The sequence below is a fragment of the Lissotriton vulgaris genome, unplaced genomic scaffold (genome assembly GCF_964263255.1).
Source record: "Lissotriton vulgaris unplaced genomic scaffold, aLisVul1.2 SCAFFOLD_853, whole genome shotgun sequence".
NCBI classification, from domain to species: domain Eukaryota; kingdom Metazoa; phylum Chordata; class Amphibia; order Caudata; family Salamandridae; genus Lissotriton; species Lissotriton vulgaris.
The window spans coordinates 83,237-103,727 of NW_028251335.1; the positions used below are offsets into that span (position 1 = coordinate 83,237).

At 46.6% G+C, this 20,491-nt stretch overlaps 1 pseudogene; it reads right to left on the minus strand.

Moving 5' to 3' along the window:
- Window positions 1–19,701: 19,701 nt before the first annotated feature.
- LOC147662946 (NOP protein chaperone 1 pseudogene) lies at window positions 19,702–20,131 on the minus strand (annotated as a pseudogene).
- Between the last annotated feature and the right edge of the window lie 360 nt (window positions 20,132–20,491).

The following is a 20,491-nucleotide window of genomic DNA, read 5'->3' on the forward strand; positions in this document are numbered from 1 at the left end:
CAGAGCAGCAGCACCAGTCCAGGGAGAGACACACCTAGTACCGGGAGTACAATGAAGCCATTAGGGTAGTAATGTACTTGATTAGAAGGGTCAGCAAAACAGAGCTCTAGGAAAGTGCGGCCGCCATTCAGGGGTGTAGCTTGGGCAGTAAGACTGGGGTTGTGAGCTGCAGATTTTCCTACATTCACGCTGGCATAGCACTACAATTATTATATGAGCAGCAGCGCATAAGGGAGGATCAAGGACCAGTGGAAAGGGAAAAGAGTGCAGATTGTGAGGGGATACTTAAAACGTATTATTTTATAAGATAACCATGTTTGAAGACCTTCAAAACAGAGACGAGAGAGAGTGTGTATGTGTGTGTGTGCGTGGGTGTGTGTGTGTGTGTGGATGTTTGTTTTGTCTCAATGAATATTTAAGAATCCCAGGGAAAATCTAAGAGATACCTTACCATACCCAACTGAAAGCTCCTGTACCAATCTTGTCTGTCCTCTTCCTCTTCGGAAACACCACTAATGTGTCTGTCGTTTCCTCTTACATCTCTTTCTCTCTCTCAAAAAAAAAGAAGAGGCTAGCTATATATACTCCATTGTGTAAACGACTATTACCCAAGATGGGCTAACCCTGTCACAGTGGTTGTGATTGTATTCTATGTAAAAGCTATAAAAATATTTTTTTTAAAGAAAAAAATGTATTTAGTTGTCGGTGTAATACCCAAACTGACCCTTGAGGATACGCCCCTGCTGCCATGTGAGCTGCAAGCCCTACTCCCTTGTAGCACATCTTGATAGCTTTGTGTGTGCAGCATTAGGCTCTTATGCTTGACAGTATATGGGAAGATGGTGTTGGGAGCCACATGGTACTTGAGTGCTTCACAGGTTCGCATACAGTCTTGCAGGCAGGTGGTATAAAATGCTGACTGTATCTCTAAATACTTTCAGTAGGGCACCAGGTCATAGGCAGCGCCGTTTGCCATCTCTTCCGCCGTAAAGTAAAAGTTATTTTTTTCAACATTTTGTTTTGCTGTCGTTGCCGTGAGGAGTGCAAAAGCTCATCAAGCTACAACACTTTCAAACATGCAGAGCATCTAAGATGCCAGGGACATGAGACAAAATATTTGAGCAATTTCTTGAAACAATGAAGTTAGCTCCACACCTTGCTCGGAATTTATGATCCAAGCTGCCCCTGGGTACAACTCATCGCCAGCACTTTGGAAGCTCTTAGTGACCTGCTATGTGTTGTGTTTCTCTCTGTGGAATGTTAAGCATCTTTATTTGCACCTTTAATTTGAAGCACAAAGTCAGCCCTATGGGTACTAACCATAGACCTTAAAAATATGTCACTTTCCTCTTTAAAGAGGCTGATGGCCAAATGTATCAAAGAGTTGGGTGCTCGCGTGCGGGTAGGTGTCACTTCTTGCAAAAAACAATCCTGCTTACAACACAAGCATCATGGTGCAAGGGTGCATGCGTTGGTGCTAGAAAAGACAGGAATGCACCGTATAAAGGTAAATACAGCGCATTCCTGATTTTTCCCTATCACGCGGTGCAGCTCAGCGAAGTAACTTGCTTTTTTGATACATAAGCCCCCCAATCTTTCCTTTCTGTGGATTGCTTCAATTCCGTTTGATTTGCACTAGAATTCAAACGTCCAGCTCATACATCCACGCTTAGTATTAGTGGGACAACTGGAGATGAACAGGGCCGGACTGGGAACTACAACCGGCCGTGACAAAGTGCTCGGCCGGCCCCCCTTTCCCACTGGGGGGGCGTTGGAAATGCGGCCGAGCTCTTTGCGGGCCGGTTTTCGGCCGATTTTGGTACAGAGCCGATTTTGCAGTAACAAAAACGGCCCGACACATGCCCGGTGCCTGCCGGTCCTGGAGATGAACGTCATCTTTTGTACACACCTCAGATCCGATTGTTTATCGCTAGGAGGACACTATGGAAGTTAGCTGTAATTTTGAGATAGCGGCAATGTGCAGACAGTGTTTCAGAGACGGTTCAGTTACAAGAAAGCTGGCATCTCGAAACCTATGAAATTTATGCCACCCCCCCTTACAACCTCTCTCTAGTTTGCAGTTCCTCCATGTAATGCACCCCCCTCAATGAATGTACAATGCTCCACTGCTTGGCAGCTAGGTTTATACCATATATCCATATTCATACATATGCGTTATACAAGTATTAATGCTTGATATTGGAATTCTGCTATTCAGGTGAATGAATTTTGTGTAACATATTTCTTTTGAGAAGATTTAAAGGGTAGCATTGTAGTGGATAATTTAAGGGCAGAGTTTGCTACGCGGATACCAAGCAGAGATTACGAAACTGCTGAATTTTGCTACTTTCAATTTCTGGAGTTTTTTGTCAAGCTTGCCAATCTTGTACACATTATGAAATTATCAAAGCTAAAAGAGACTTGTAGAAGAAGGTTTCACAGAAGAAAACCCCACCTAAAAACTATTTCCAGAAAAGTTCTTCTGAAAAAAACATTTTTTAATGTTGACTAGCGGGCGGTTCTTCCGCTATGGGGGAGGAGCGTCTCACCCCCCCCCCCCCCCCACCCAGCCCCCCAACAGCACTTTAAAAAATGAGAAAAATAAAACTATAATAAAACGGGTTTAAAACTCATTTTATTGCTGTATGCCAATGAACACACGGCTGCCTGGGTACCACAGCACCCCAACTTCATTGGATGTTTACTTTTTTCATTTGGTGTGGCGTAAGTTTTTAAAAGCATCTTAAATTAGAGAAATGGATGACAAATTGCCAAGATCTGATATCAAAAGTGGGTGGGTCACGTGGGAGAAGACTGAGGCCACCTCACACATGAAAGCAGGCCCCCATGGGAGAAAGTGGTGTTGGCAGCAGCAGTGCGCCTCGAGGCGGCAGGATGAAGGGTGTGGGGTGGAATTAACAGTTGTGCAATGCAACAAGCATGAAAGATGTTACTGTATCAAAGAACACAGGGGCGTAACACAAGAATGTTTTGTAATGCCACATGAGTGAAAGTTGATTTACTATCCAGCCCCTTTGCACTATTTGTGGGCCACCCAGCTTCTAGGAGCTGAGTAGGAGGCTAGAGAATCTGCTAGAAGAGGCAGCAGCCGTGCACGGGGGGGCAGAACTGTTGTGACTGGTGATCCCAGCCCAAGAGTGCCGTGCACATTACTAAGAGCAGTGCACCGGAGGGGCAGTGGAAGCGCACGTGACTTCCTAGGAACACAGTCTGAACCCCTCGTCACAGGAAGCACTGCGCTGATTGGCTCTCACTGCAGCAGGTAGTGCATGATCCCTTTTTCTGTGCTGCTCTTTACTACTTGCTCTACTTAGGAAAGAGCTCGCCTAACCCTTTACCCTTTACCTCCTCCGTTCCTGTCCTTACTCCCCAATAGCGAGTGGTGGCCAAAGTGCCCTCTTTTTTTACAATTTTTATATAGCACAAATTTAGCCCAAAGCTTTACATGAGCACCAGTTACATTACACAGCAGGGTACGTGTTTTTAAGCACGAGGAGATTAAATGATGTGCACAGAATCACAGGTTGTTGAGCAGGCGCTGGTACTCGAACCTGGTAACTGACTTCCAAAGTTGCAGCTCCGGCTATTAGGCCACAGTTCCATCCCTAGCTAGGTGTCATGACACAGACAGTCAGTTTATAGTCACCCAGAGGCCAAAAAAATATAAGTGCCATTACATCCCGGGGCATGTATAAGCAAATTAGTGTTGGTCCATCCCTAAATAGAAACTAAATAGGTTGATCCTGCTCACCGTGAACAGACCACAAGAAATCCCAGATACAGATACGAATCGGTGTCTATGATAGCATAGGCGATCTCAAAATGATGGAATGGAATGCCCGTACTGCTATCACCAGTGGTTCAGATGGATTCAAGCATACCCCACGCTCGAGGTCTGCATTGAAGGCTGTCTCCTTGGGAGGCTGTGGGACTTACATTCGTTCCCTGCTAAGAGCTGACATTTCCATTGGTGCTGTCAGCAGCGCACAGAGAGCTGTACTAACAGAGATTAGAAGCCCCGCCTCTTTCATTGGCATGGCAGGGACAATGGGCTGTGTGTACCTGGCACCATCTCTGTTGGCACCATCTCTGTTGGATGGCATGTTTACCCTGGCTTCCAATAATCCTGATAGAACTATAAGGAAGGAAGCTGATTGCAGTGGGGAGGGGCGGGACCCATTTTATCAGTCTGTGGCCTTTAATTTGACCCATTTCACTAATCGTTTGGGCACATAGTAATGTGAAGACTTCCCAGACATGCCTCTGTGCGCTATCTAAGCTCCTCCCGTGCTTGCTTGCCAGCCTCCCTTCCTGTCAGTATGGTTGTCTCAGAGCCGCCCCTTTTTCACACAATTGTTTAGGTTTTATAGGCTTGTTGGTTTTGTTCTTATCGTATTCTATTGAATGCATACTGCATGTCACTCTACAGCTGCCTGTAATTCGCGTTCTAATAGGTGCAGAGGTATGCAGCACCCATGACATGCAGGCCCAGGTGTATTAAAGCCCTGCGCTGGCGCAAAGCAGCACACATCAACGCAAAGTCTGAGCAGAATTATCCAGCGCTCGGAGCAAAGCGTGTTTTGCACAGGAAGGTTTTTCTCGGTGCAAATAAACCTGTAGTGCTGCTTTGCGTTCATTTGCAACAAGGGGGTTACTGGGGCAAACTTGCATAAGTGCCCAGAGGTTTTAATGCAAAACCAAATCTACTAAGGTCAGGGCGTAACACAGGCCCCCGCAGCCTACGCGGTGCGGTGAGGCCCGAAGCTCCAGGGGGCCGCCTCGGCACTGCACTCTGTCCGGAGAGCTCCTAATTGAGCCCGGAGGGGGCCCCTCTCCATACCTTGCAGGGAGGCCCCCTCAAGTTTCGTTACACCAGGTGCCAGGCTAGGCTTTGCGTCAGAAAGTCAAACTGGGCCATGCCATGTGATATGTTACTATGCCATGTTGAGCTTGGCTATATTATGTCAGCCTATGTTATGTTTTTGCTGTGCTATGCAGTGCTGTGTTATAGTTTTATACGACAGGCTAAGTTAACCAATACACTCTTATATACTATACTGTTAGGCCTTCTTCTGTTGTGTTATGCTCTGTAATGCTCTGCTAAACTTACTCTGGGGCATATTATCAATCACGCCGTTAAAATTATTGCCGCTTTAGTGGCGAAAGTGGCGATAATGGGCTTGATAATATGCCCTTGAGAATTCCAATAGAAGCCCATGTTGACACCAGCCATGGGCTTCTATGGGAATTCTCAAGGGCCTATTATCAAGCCCATTAGCGCCGCTTTAGCAGCAGTTTTCTGCTGCTAAAGCAGCGATCATTTTAACACCGTTTCTTGATTATATGCCCCTAAATGCCTTGTAAAGGATGCTGAACACGCACCTCTAACCAAAGCAACAAATAGTCTGAGGACTTTTTTTAATATAAAGTATCATGCTGTCTTCTCACACTCTTCTGTTCGCTGGACTATTGTTTTGTGCCCCACAAGTCCACGCTTCAATACGTAGGGGTTTACAAATGATACTTTTCTGAGGGCCATATTTACAAGGAGATATCGCCATCAGAACCTCAATTGTAGTGGCGTTCTGGAGGCGATATCCCCTTCTCCCTATTACAAAGTTGCATAATACCATGTCTTAACGTTGCCGTGTTGATAAGGCATCTTTTCACGCTTCACTTAGCAAGACGAGGAGTGCGCAATGGACATCAGTCCACATGTAACTTACACAGTAGGTATCACACCCCAATCATTGCATCTATACTACCTTTATCATATAACCCTCGCTAAAAATGGTTGTATGCCCCATTTGCTGATATGTATAGTTCTGCCATTAGAAGGGCTGCAGATATACAGTAAATATACAACAAATTATCATGTACCTTACCAGCTAAACTACCTCACCAACTACGTGAGATCACATCCGAACAAGGGTTCAGGAAATCCCTAAAGACCTGGATATATAGTCTGTCGGATTCAGCATGCAAATTATTGATGTGAATTTTCTTTCTCTGGAGACAGTATAGCTGGGGACATCCTCATCAGCTTAGTTGAGTCATAGCGCCAAGATGTTCCTTGGAGTGATAGTGCGCTATACAAATCCCGTATCATCATCACCATCATCATTAATCTCAATAAATTATCACCTGGAATCTCAATAAAAAGACAGAGGCCCGGCTTACTACGATTAGGTCTAAGACTAAGAAAGTTGCTGCACTGCGTGAAAGGGAGAGCGCAGAACGTTGTCATATTTACAAAGATAGGGTGCAGCTTAGCTCCCACCTTGTGCTGGCACACTTCCGGCTCCCTAGCACCACTGCATGCACCCTTGCACCATGGCACAAAGGGACCTGTGTTAAGGTCAGGATAGCTTTTGTGCAGGAAGGATTATCATCCTGCACTAACACTATTCCATGAGGCTTCTTTCCTCTCTGTCTGTGAGCTGCACTCTGCAGCTCACAAGCAAAGAGGAGGCAACAAGGAGAAATGAATAAAGTTCTCCTTGTTATAGCAGCCACAAATATGCTGGACATTTTGATGAAAACCCATGTTTCCAATCCTTTGTACATTTTGGTTTACGTCACAATATGTAGGTGGATGCAAGGCACCATCCATGCTCCACTCATGTAATGCCCACCTGACTAGTGGAGTGGTGTGGCTCACTGGTTAGAGGTGGCAGACCCGTAAGCAGAGAGCGGCCGGGACCAGGGTTCAATTCCCGACGCGGCAGGGTCGTGAACCAGGGTCAGCGGACTCGATAATTCTCGCCTCAGTGCCTAATCTATCCGGGGATCATACTCGGCAACTCTGGGCATTAGCTTGCCTCATCTCCACAACGGCCCCCACATACGCCAGGGATGCCTGGCTTCACCTTGGAGTTACCCAGTAGGGACCATCTCACAGGGATAGCCAGGACGGGTTCCCCAGCGGTCTACAGCGCCACGACGCCTCAGGGCAGCAGTGCGCTTTACAAGAACACATACATTACATTACTCAAGGTAACAAAAGGCAGCGAGCGCTATGCTCTGCGATGCATTACTTTTTTTTTTTAAATCCCAATCTCAAGCAAATCGAGCATTGTGTGGCTTTTTTAATCCCAAAATAGATTTTACATCGGTGCTGTGCAAAAGAAGGTCACAACTGCGATGCAAAATCTTAGTAGATCTTGGCCACAGTTTATCTAAAGAGGTTTAAATCTTCATTATAAGTGCCCTGTTATTCATTGCAATAATACAGCACCTGCTACAGATAGACATCAACAGGTACAGCAGGTGCAATATTGTCGCTCTTCGGAAAGAGAATAGTGTGGTAACACTACGCGTTAAACCCCATTTTGAGGTGCAATTCTGGGAATGCTGAGGTTTTTCGTAGAACAAATTTCACTAGGTATCATTGCCAAGACCAACATAGCTGTGTACATTATCTAAATTGACATGGAACCTTCTTTTGGGCCTAATTTGAGATTACTTGCCTCAGATAAATGCAGGCATTAGAGTGCCCTCTATATAAGCTGCTATTACATGGACCACAGAAGAATATTCATTTCTATGTATATATATGTTCAAGGTTTATTTGCACCGGTGTTTTGGGTAGGGGGGCACTGTTTTATGTATATGTGTATTTTTCTTTCCTCTACCCCCTTCTGTATTTCTTCCCAGCCCATGTCTACATTTTGTTTAATTACATGAAAAATGCAAAGAAAACTATTTGAGTACAAATAGAGAAAACGTTAGTAATGCTATACATTATATTTCATTTGTTGTCCCAAAAACTTTACATATATGACTGTGAAAAAACGTTATAAAGTCTTCAAACTGAGTCCTATTTAAGAGCACCATTTACTTGCACAAAAACTACCAGCTGCTCGGCGCCTGGCCAGCAACACTGTTCTCCCACAGTAAGGCCACACAAACTAAGATTGTAATTATAGCAGTTTGTTGAAAGCCTGTTAACAAACGTTAAACCTAATCCTGTCAGGTTTGCCACCCTGTTGCCCTAAAGTATTACTGTGCTTGTTTGAGGTAAATAAATGAATCTCATGATTAAATGCTGGGCTGTTAATTCGATCTAATGGGCTCCGGCCCCCTTTGGTTGTGCTATAAATTGCGTACACTGACGTTAATTAACTAATGACACCAGGGAAGGCCAGAGTCTCTTCCTATCGGATCTCAGTAAGGCAGGTTTATACACAGAGCTTGCAGTAGGTGCAAAACCCATTGAGAGGTACCCTGAAGCCACTGATGGCATGCTGGCTATGTGCAAAATGCAGTTTAAACAGGAGGGGACATATTTATTAAGGAGTTGCCTTGTCTATGAGTTACGCAATGTCATGCAAGCAGTGCTTAATTTGAGCCTGGGTTTCTAGTGTTCTGCACCAACACTTAATTGTCGGAACCTGCACTTTTGACAGCAGCCACATGGTGGCGCTGTTTGTGCAATTTAAGGATGAACAGAAAAAAAGTTGTTTGTTAATTCAATGTACATTAAAAACAGCTAATACCTGCCACTCAAGCCATTCGCAAAGCTCGGGCGGCCTCAGTCTGCAATTGTCACACTTGTAGCAGAGTGATTGTTAGGAGTTGTGTTAGTACAGTGGCAATATGGGGTGCAAACTGCAGTGGCCAACTAATGAGCGCTCCAGCACTTATTTTTTTACAAATTAAGTACTGGCAACGCAGCGCTACTCCTTAATTCAGATTTACAATGCCACGCGAGGGGTGATTTGCACCACATCTCATGGCTTTGTAAAGAAACGTAACCAAACACACCTGCTTTCGCATTGTTATATTACATTTTGAGCCGGGAGGTGTACCGCGGTGGAGCATGGTCAGTCCCAGACATCCACTGATGGAGTTGACGTATTTCCAGAATTTCAAAGCTTTGTAAATATAGGATTGCATCAACTCAGAACGCCTCCCAGGTGGTGGTGGAGAAAGGAAATAAATATTTTTTTCCCTTCTTATTTCCTCCTTGAATTGTTTTTGTGCAGGAAGGTGTCCATCCCTCCACAAAGACCGCTTGCCTGCCTGATCCCTCCGCAAATACAATCCTATCTGTAATGCAGGCCACCTTCCAGTAAGGTATGTCAAATTTGCTGTGCTTTGAAGCAACACAGCAATCATGCAACCATGAGGGAACACTTTGTCTTCAGATCTGTCGTGCATCTGCATAATTGCACTTGCACTGACCCCGCACACCCATTAGCCTAGGTGCACAAGCGAATATGCAAATGCAGTACTTTCCCCAGGTGTCTTGGTAGCTCCCATACTCACCCAAGGAGAGTAAGTTAAGATTTAGCGAATGAGGACACTTGTTTATGGGCCATAGCGCCTCGCTAGATTATGTTACAGGAATTGGGAGAGGCGAAGGTGCAAGAGGGAGGGAGCACTGACTCATTCGACTGGCAGATCAGGCGGCTACGTTCCTTTAAAGGTTAGGATCAAGTGAGTCGATTGCGTGTGTGTGTACATTTTTGCAAACTACACGCCTTGTGCATTAACCCACTGAGTTGAGACCACATGCCTTACGACAAACACTCTCTTAGCCTCTTGATGGTGCCCACCCCCTAATCCTGGGGTTTTCACCTCACCCCATGAAGCATGACGAGTGCGTGGCACCGGCTGAAGTCAATTGAATAGACTTAAACCCTTTCTATTCTGGGGAGAGGGCTCAGCCCAGACCCCAGTGCTCCATCTCTCAGCCTCTGACGGCCTCTCGACCCGGCCCCTCGGTGTTTATTATTTTCAGGCCTGCAGGAAGCTCCGAGCCCTGCTTACAGGCAGCGGGGAGATTAATTAACAGTGTGAAATTGAGTGATGATGCTGCCAGAGACCTCCTCTATGGCAGGGGTCAAAGGGCAGGCGGATTTTCCGTAACTGGTCACAGTTGTTGAAGCCTTTCTTGAAGGGTGGGGGGGAGAGAAGGATAGGAACTGGCTGGATTATCCAGGCAGAAAGCCCACCTACCTCACAGATTAGAACCCCTTTTACCACCCTGAGGCCACAGTATCTAGGCGCTGAGTGCAGGGCCGGCCTGGGGAGCCAATAATGCCCTGGCAACAATTCTCAGACATCCCCACTCCATTCACGTCCTCAGCAATCTTCCCCTCCATCCACTCACTCTCTCTCCCTCTCTCTCTGATCACTTTCTCTCTACTTCCCTATCCCTCCAACTCTTTCTCTCTCTCTCTCTTGAAGCCTCCCATTACCTGCTGTAATTTATCCCCGGGAGCAGAAAGTGACAGAGGCAGCAAGAGTGAGGCACTGCCCTACACCAGCCTCCAGGGTCCGGCCCACCGCGGAAATACCCGGTGAAAATAAAGGCCTGTCCGGCCCTGGCGGCCCAGTCACACACGTGCCTGGATGCAGAACTGAAACAGGAAAATGACAACCCTCACAACATGAAAACATTCAAAGTACTTCCCAGCGCACTCTTCTGGGCCCTGGGCCGCATGCCTGCCTGATGCCAGGCATTCCACTAGTGGGCACGAGCCTGTGTCCCGGGGGGAGGGAGGCGCAGGCATCCAAGCCCACGCTGCCGCACTTCGCGCGCCACGCTGACTCCTCATTCGACAGTCGGTCCGACATGTAAAAACGGGCCCCTTCGGGCTGGTGATGTGCGGCGCTCCTGGAATGCAATAAAAGTGCACGCATCACTGTGTGTGTTTTTGGACTTCGAAGATGTCATTTGGCGCGCCTTCCTCGGAAGCCCAACAAAAGGGGCTTTATGCGCCCGAGACATCCGACACAATTTATAAGCGCTGTTCTGATGGTGCTCGTGTGGGTTTGGGTGCGATCAACAGCTGGAAGGAAGCCGATCTCCTCTCTGGCTGCGCTCCACCAGCCCACCCGGATGTACAAACATGACCTCACCCTGTCCCCGCCTTGCCTTCCACTCCCACAGCGACTACCGCCCAAGCCAGAACCACCTTGGCTGTTCACCTGCCCAGGTGAGGGTTCGGAAAGGGAGGGGCGTCAGGTGAGTGCCCAGCTCTTTCACTTGTTCTGACTTGGGTGGTGTGCGGTTACTGTACACGCCGGGGTTCCCTCGTGACGCAGGACCCCACCACAAGAAGACTGACCACAGCTGGAAAGCAGTTTTGGTTGATTGAGAGCCTCACGTTTTGGTGCTACAGAATGCAGGTCACAGGGTCATGGTCAGCCGCAAGAGGAAGTGCTAAGTCTGAAGGAATGGAGTGGGATGGTTTTAAAATCTACAGAGGTTCCTCAGCTACATTCTGATTCCCAGATCTTTTATTATGATTTTGGATGGAATCTTTATGCCTATTACAGAATGTGTGACCCCTTAATGAAACAATGCCCGGGGTGCATGTAAGACAGATGTCAATAGGATCTCCACCTTGGATAATCTTAAACAGTGTGGGGAGGGGGTACTGGTACATTCACTATCTCTCCAAGCGCCTTGAGACCTAACGGTGATATGTAGCGCTATACAAGACTTTTTAACTATGACTTTCTAACAACCCATACACAAAGTCTGCCAGGAGAAATCTACTCTAGAACGCCGACTCTTGTAGAAGAGTCAAACGTCTAAATTAGATATGGCGCACCTAAGCTCCAGACCTTATATGTCCCTTGAATGGAAGACATACTCAAGTAGTTCAACCCCTCTAGCATTATTGAATACATAGGCCATGCAAGGCAAAGGAGGACGCAGATTATACGCTATAGATAGAAGACGCAAAATGATAGACCGCAAAGGTGAAATCCAGCCAAAAATATCTACTTGCAAACACTTGTAGCTGTACCTAATCTGGTATCAGGCACCCTTCCCTCTATATATTGAGAACGGAGTTAGGATCGTAATGAAACCTAGTCCAATAGGTGTCTGCAATTGAGTTTGCCGCCTGAATTTGAGGGTATTTACCAAGATGACATTTTAGTAGCTAGATGTTTCTGCAAGGTCTTTGTTTTTCAAAGCTATATTTTGGGGTCTTTATTATTTCTAAGTGGATGGTGTTGAGTCTTTTTGTTTGTGATCTATATTGTAAAACCTATATTCGGACTTTTTCTGAGGATATAAATTCACCATGCAAAGCCATAAACCCCCAAACAGGTGTCAAATCCACCCTGGCAAGTAAAGCAACACAATCTTCCTCCTACGAGAATAATATGGATGTATGACGGTACCACGCGTACTTTAACAACGCGTACCGTTACCACGCTACTTTTACCACGCAAGTCGTTACAACGACTTGCTTGGAGGGACGCTGGATATTAAATTATTTAATTTACTATTCCAACTCCAGTCCCCGTGGACTCTAGGGAAAGGAGTTGGATAGTAAATTAAAGAATTTACTATCCTGGAGCGCCCCCCAGCGCATTTCGTTGTAACGACCTGCGTGGTAAAAGTAGCGTGCTAACGGTACAGCGTTGTAAAAAATGCGTGGTAACCGTTGCATACCGAATAATATTATGGGTGGTTCATCCAACCATCTATGTAGTTGTCCCGCAGATTTTAGAACATCCCAACATTTATTGTTTCATATTTTATTAGTATCAAAAGGATAATATGATCACATATATATATACATTTAAAAATTACTAACTAATTTCCAGATAATGCTAGTAATGCACAGGCAGCGGCCCATAGTTAAAAAACCAAAGGTGAAATAGGGAACATTACATGGAGAACACAAACATACAATGAATAACAGTAATTCACACACAAGAAAAACACATAATGCAAAGATTCAATGCAATGACAATACACAAAAGACTAAACAAAAAAACGCCTACGCGCGTTTCGGAACACACAGACATATGCACAGTTCCTTCTTCAGGGCGAAAACTTTTTTGAAGATATTTGAAAGGGCCATCTGGATTCAATGAGATGACCACCTGATATGTAGCAGCTCACAGAACGTAAATTTGGATTGCAGAAGGAGGAACACAATTTACATATACTGAACAACAACTTAATGGCATTAACGACGACTCCACAGGGCTCAAGGATAACAGCAGTCTCAGAATCGTATAAATGGTCCTGATGATCTACTGGTGGCCAAAGATAAAAGAGTACCTTCCCTGGCCCGCACTTGAACAGGTAGGATCAGGTGTAAAGGTAATGTATATATGGACTAGCCAAGATCGCTGTGTCGGGCGGATGGGAACTAATCTTTACATAAATAAGTTGAAGACGTAAGTCAGCCTCTAAATGGAACAAGCCACCACGGGGCACCTGCAGGGTAGGAAAGAACGGTTCACAGTATAGGGATTCAGGTGGACTCTTAGCTATATGTATCTCGTTAGAAATAGAGATGATGAAAGACGTCATCAGTAGTTGTAGAGGGGAGAATTTAGAGATCTCCCGTCATGAACCCTTGTCAAATCCACCTTGGCTCCATGAATCACAGTTACCAGTGCCCTTGCCGCAAGTCTTGGCAGAAAACACTTATGCAGGAGGAATACTAAACTACTCTAAAGTGCTCAAATTTCAATTCTTTATTAACCTTGCAATGTACAATGGCTTGGAACAACAGACACAGAAAATAATTCCAACTCTGCAAAAATGGAAAGAGAGTTCTTAAAGAGAGCACTTGAAAGGCGAATAAGAACAAAGAAGAGAAGCATACTAGAATCCTTCGACGTCAGTTCTCTTGGAGGTTTCCTACTGGAGCTAGTGGGGTCATCAGCTAGTTCCTGGAGGCTTTAGGCCAAGACTGAAATACTGTGCCACTCCACGTCAGGCAATCCCCGTCTCTGGCCCAATTCAAGAAGGATCTAAAGACCGGGCTCTTCAACTGTACTAAAGGCGCAGATGGATCAGTCTAGACGCCCCCCTATTCCACCCTTAGCGCCTTGAGACCCTCACGGGTGAGTAGCCGCGCTTTACAAACCCTTACTGATTGACTGAAGGTTTGCATTTCCAGCCTGCGTGGTCTCTCTTGGTTGTGATCGAAGCTATTGGCTCCTTCCGCCTTGGTTGTGTCAGAGACTGAAAATAGTCTTTCTTTGTTGTTCCGGTGTCTGTGCCAAGTTCCTTCTTCCAGTTCTTCCTTCCCATCTCTCTTTCTAAACTTGCACACAGAGCTAAATTCTTACTTTAGTTTGCAAAACTATCCATTGTTGGAGCTGCTTTGTTAAATCTATTCGGAGAGATTTGAAATTATTCAAATATGCATGTTAATTTAGAGATCTCCATGTAATTCCTTGATTGTGTTTTAATTTACTATGTGCTTCCAAAAATGAAACCAAATTTATTATAAATACAATTTAAATAGAAGTTTTTTGTACCCATAACCTGGGGCTCGTGCACTACACTGGATGTCGTAATATACCACGGATAACCCACTGGTAGTTACACACTTAGGGACACTTTTTTTATATATACATGCATTTATATTAAATTATTTATTTACATGGAAACATATAAAAATTTGCTGCTATCCACTGCCCAATCCCCTTCCCTACACGCTCCTTTGTCAATTTGTTGTTACGTGGATGACATTCCTTACTAGAATGTCAGATCATGACACAAAATCAGTGAGTGGGCGAATTATTCAGTGTAGAGCAGATGTATGCAAATTAAGGTGCATATTAAATCTAATGGCTAGCTAGAACAGTATTAAAGAAATATCCAGAAGCATGGGTGGAAATGAGCATTCTGATTGAATGCTTCCAATGTGAATAAAAAGGACGGATTCCAAACTGTAGTGTGTTTGAAACAGACTCCAGCACTCCCTTCCTCTGCAACCTTCAGTGTTCTGGTGGAGCAAACCCATTTCCATTCAAAACAAAGCTAATCCCAGCCAATGGCATCCATCTGGCGGCCTGTTTCAAAGCACTAGGATAACAAGGCAACCCTTGAGTTTGCACAGAAGGGTATCATGTGCATCAACAAAGGCTCAGGGTTTGAAGAGAGGAATGTTTAGGTAATGGGTTCAGTAATGTGAGTGATTTCCTGTAACCTTCCCCCATACAGACTGACCCACAGGAGAGAAGGGTTATGCTGCAGGGCTGCTCTGACCCAGGAGCAGTGCTGCTGTAAGTAGAGGTGAGTCTGTGAATACCTCGGTGAGCTCCAGGCTGGCTGCATCAATGCTAGGCTGGAGAGGTGGTTGTTAGAGGTGGGTCTGTGAATACCTCGGTGAGCTCCAGGCTGGCTGCATCAATGCCAGGCTGGAGAGGTGGTTGCTAGAGGTGGGTCTATAGTGAGTAGAAAGAGGAGAAATGGGAATGCTCAGACTGCATGGGGTCCATCCGGAAGCAGGTAGGGCCTCTCATCAGGAGGAGGATGGGCGAAGGTTTCAGGAGAGTCCTCCAAGCTCACATGTCTAGGCAGGGAAGAGAACTGGTACTCACCTGGTCAGACAAACTTACCTCGCCGATGTTCTAGGTAATTCAGAAACCTTACATTTCCAAAGGAAGTAGTTTGTGGGCTTCTCCTATTCTCGAACATGATAAGTAAGGTACATATACAGACAGCCTCATATTTATCAATATTTCACGCAACGCAGCAAGACACCTCGCCTAGTTGCGCTGCGTGAAATGGAGAGGGCAGGAATCCATCATATTTAACATTAGCAGCCCGTCCCGACCTTGTCCGGGAGCATTCCCCGCCCGACATTGCCCAGAAGCCCGGGACCCCGCCCGGCCCGTCCCCCACCTGCCCCGACCCCCGTCTGGCCCGACTTTGTCCGTGGGTCCCCTTACCTCAGCCGCCGCTCCTCCCCCGCGCTACTCAGTTTACCGCTCCGCCGCTCCTCACCACCGCTGGTTACCGCTCCTCCCGCCTGTCCGCTGCTCGTCACCTCACCGCTCCTCCCGCCTGTCCGCTGCTTGTCACCTCACCGCCGCTGGTCACCGCTCCTCCGGCCTGTACGCTGCTCCTCACGTCCCGCTCCTCCCCCACGCCATGTCTGCCGCTCCTCCCCAAGCTCCTGACGTGAGCACGCACGTCGCGGCCGGCGCTACTTCGGAAGGACTACTTTTTTTTTAATGTAAATTTTTTAAATAATGTTTTTTTTTTATTTATATAGCCTATAACCGTCTGCACATCCTGACGATTACAATAGTGTATCGGGTGTGTGGATTGGCGCTGTGGTTCCCGAGTTTACCCGCCTCGAAGTTCTTCCTTTATTATAGTAGTATAGATTATACAACACATTCCTACTCTCTCCCTGCTCTGGTGCACAAAATGCTGCTAGCGCCAACTCAGGCACCCTTGTACCATAGTGCAGACAGATTGTTCAGGGAGGTGTGGCGCAGTGGGCAAGGCAGCTGACTCCGGAGTGCAGGGCTCACGTTTTGATCGCTGGCAGCAGGTTAGCACAGCACCATGTGACTCTGGGCAATACCTCACTTAATCTTCCCGATGGCCCCCAGCGCTGAGACACCTCTCTGGAGGTAGCTGTGCGCTTTACAAATGCTAGTATTTATTTATATATTTAGTTTGTGCTCTACATATACTGGATACAGATTTATTTGTGTGCAGGAAAGAACACCTACCTGCCCAAAAATAGTTCTCAGGGGCATTTTCCTCTTTCTAGGTTTGCTTAGCAAGAGGAAATAACCAGAGAAATAAAGATATTTCTCCTCACTGTGCCTCTGGGGGGGACCATGAACAGCTGCTGCATGCCCGGGTCTACCAGTGTTGGTAAATCTGGGAATGTAAAGACGAATGATTCGTACACAGCCTCGTTTTATCTTTCAGTTTAGAAAAATAATGTTAGTGTTTATAGCTTGTTCTAAGGGGTGCTGCAAAGGTAACGCCTCGTGTCCAGGGCGTCTCATAATATACTTCACATGTGTTTCCAACAGGTTGTTGGTCCCATCCCTTTGTGCCACCTTCTTGTTCTAGAGTATGGTTCCAAGAACTCCACAGAAAATATTTTTTAAATCACTTTCAATGAATTTTCAAAATAAAGTATTTATTTCTTTTGTCTTCTCTTCATTTGACTAAATAATCTTTTGTAGTTTTATGTTGTTTTCACATAATTGTAACGTTAGAATGCATCTGGCTTCAACTCCTCCTATGCATTTCGGGCATAGAGCCCTTCTTCAGGGACCATCACTACAGAAAAATATATATGTATATGTATAACATATCAACAATACATACTCTCTATATTCACTCTATCTGTACATTTGGGACCAACAACCTGTTGGAAACACATGTGAAATCGGGGAATGTGTCAGAATGGATGATTTGTAACACACACTCTCCACCTGTGGCATGTGCGAGCTCCCAATTGAAATCAATTCTTCACTTAACTAAGAGGCCTGATTGCTCCTGGGGTGGGCCTCGCAATGCATCAGGTGGTGATGCAAGGGCTAGGGAGAGCTGAAAAGTGGGTTGGCCTCTCTCCAGAAAGCCAGAGGCACAGGGTGGACCCTAGGGCTTGTTAGCCCCATCAGGTAACTGAACAGTGATTGACGGCAGGCAGAGGGCGCACCTCTGAGTACTAGCTAGTGAAAGGATAATGCAAGACACCGACGGCTCAAAAATACAGATCAGATGACTGAGTTCAGGACAGTCTTTCCAAGACATAAGCATGGGACTTCGAACAAGAGACCCTCTCCACACAGTATGGACACTATGAAGGAAATCCTGGCTGAGCTCTCGGGCCACAGAGTGGACAACCCTGAGAAAAAGCGACAGCTGGTAGTAGATGAATTAGAGCAGCCCATGTACCTGAGATTGTGTGTAATGAGAAGCTGATAGAAAGGGAACACACTTAGGAGCATATTTACAAGGAGTGAACACCATCAGAATGTCACTATTACTGATAATCTGGTGGCATAAACTCCTTTGCCTTATTTACAAGGAGGCTTTAGGCCACTTAACGTGACTAAACACCGCCTTGTGAATAGGGATTCACATAGCACTTAGCGTGAAAGGGGCGTGCAATAGGTGTTGCAGTGGGCATTCTGCCCTAAGACCCATTGCTTTTTAATGCTGCCCCATATTTCCAAAAGTACTGCCAGGGAATACCTGCTCTAAAGAAGGCGATACGAGGAGAAATGTTTTATTTATCTTCCTATTTTGCTTTTTCCACATGTGCTGCATTCTGCAGCAAACATAGAGAGAGCAGGTCGCCTCTAAAAATTGTTTATGTACAGGAAGGTGTCCCTTCTTGCACATAATCAATTGCCCCTGCAGGGCAGGCCCCCTAGCAAAATGGTGTTAGAGTGCCTGCGCTGGTGCTAGGTAGCTTTTTAGTGCCAGGGCTATGAGTAACACATGAGTGCGCCACATTCTTGTGAATACGGTGCATCCCTGCGATTTGAAACTGTCAGAGCATGGTCTTACCAATTTTAGTGCGACACTGCACTCCGCCAGTTTCTTATAAATATGCTCCTTGATCCCGTGAGAGACACAAGAAGGAACAGAACGTACAGACGTTGGAGCTGCCCCGCTACAGTCGGGGTTGATGCGACTGTTGTACTCAGATGGCTCTGTTCTGAACTGTGCGCCATCCGAGTATAAGTAGTAGTAGGGGATACATCCTGCAGAGTCTCCCTCGAGTGAGAAGAAACAGTGGATTGCCCATGACTATGTGCTCGTAACTCAACCCTCAATGAACAAAATGGAGAAAGATAAAGGTCTCTTACCTCATGACTGGAAACTGATTCATTTCACTAAGCAGGGTTCCACAGCAGACTGGGCTCATACAGCCTCTGTGGGAAACTTGGAGGGAGGCGCAGGGCAACCATAAACTTCTGTACCTGCTGACATTATACAACAAGCAATTTAGTCCTGTAGTGCATCAATAGAAATAAATATTGCAGAAGTTGGTATGGAAGGGGCTCTTGGCTTGCAAGATCTACGGACTGCAGTGGACCTAGTCAAAGAGGCACTGGGCTCATATGTGAGCCGGAAGACTCAGTAACAGACATGCAAGCACCAGTACCTGAGTGCTAACAACATCTAAGGCAAAAGAGGCTTGTATGGCAGATATGGAAAGAACTCCTAGTAGCCTAGAACATGTGAGTATCCTATGCCACTTGTAATAGGAGGTGTGCTGCAGTGGCTAGGGTGGCTGACTCCGGAGCATGGGGGCTCACAGTACGATCGCCAGCGGCATGTAAGCACAGCACCATGTGACTCTGGGCCGTAGCTTTCTTAATCCTCCCGACGACCCCCAGGTAATTCTATGTGCTATACAAATACTAATACTAGTATTTTTTAGTTCTCCTGGAGTTGAACTGCGTGAAAGCGCGGTCTCGCCAGAGACCTATTGTGAGCGACTCTGCTTTCCAGGAGAGGGGACAGGAGCTGGCCACGCACAGGGAATTGAGCGGGCCACGCGCATGCGAACGCGCTTGCTGTGGCCAGCTCCTGTCTCCTCTCCTGGATGCTCCAAGACCCACGCATGCGCACACACACAGAGACAGTCCCCACTGTCTGCTCTCCCCAGGCGCACACACACAGAGACACAGTCCCCATGTCTGCTCTCCCCTCTAGCAGCCATACCCCCCTGCCCTTTTAAACTTACCGGGCCAGTCTCGGGGGACTCCGCTCTCAGCACGCGGCAGGGGCAGGCAGCGGGCATGTGTCTCGTGCCCCCTCCGCAAAGTTCAAGTTCACGTTGCAGTTCTTGCCAGCTCCTTTCCCGGGGCTCCCTCTTCGTCAAGGGAGCCCGCAACACTCGTGCAACCTCCTGCTGGCGGCCCCGGGGCTCTCCACCGCTCACAGGATCCCAGGGCTGCGAGACGCATTTACTCCGCCTGCCTCCTCTTCCGGCGACTGGATTCTTCCTCTGCGTCGCTGTCCTCTGAGCCACTCAATTCCACTACAGCAACATTCATCTCAATAATGTCTGCAGAAGCATCATCTAGGTTTTCTATATCAAAATGGTTCACAGGTGCTGTTGCCATTTCATTTCGGAGCTTCTCGTTTGCTTGTGTCATCTTCGGTAGAAAGTCTTGCACCCTGCCCAATACGCTGCTCCTAGGGATTACAACAATTGCGGAACTCGCATTTTTCTTGACGAGTTTTGAATTAATCAGTAGCTTGTTCTGAATATCTCCTGCGCCAACACACAGTAGCTCCTTGGACGTCCGGCAGACAGCAGTAGCGCCCTGGTCCGGACGAGACATGACCTTGTTACCACCGACTTCCTGCATTTTGACCAACACTGAATGATCACGGTGGAGGTCCAGCGGCCGGGTTGGTCAAGTGGTCCACAACGTGCAGGAGAGGACTGCTGGGGGCGGCTAAGAGGAAAACAGAGCGGCCATCTTGCACTGTCTAGGACTGGCTGTATGTGCGGCAACCCTTCCAGATACGGCGGAAGGCACACACATTGAAGGCCAAATCCTCGGCAAAAGGCTTCAGCAACGCACACGTGTCGTATGCAGGTACAAAGGTCTTCGGCGGTACTCGCTAGATTTTGGCCAACCAGATAAATCATGTGATGAACTACAAAGAAAAATGTGACTCTAAAGCAAAGTCATCCCGGCCTACAACTAAGACCAAAGTCCTGGCGAGGAATGTCCAGTCTGCTGC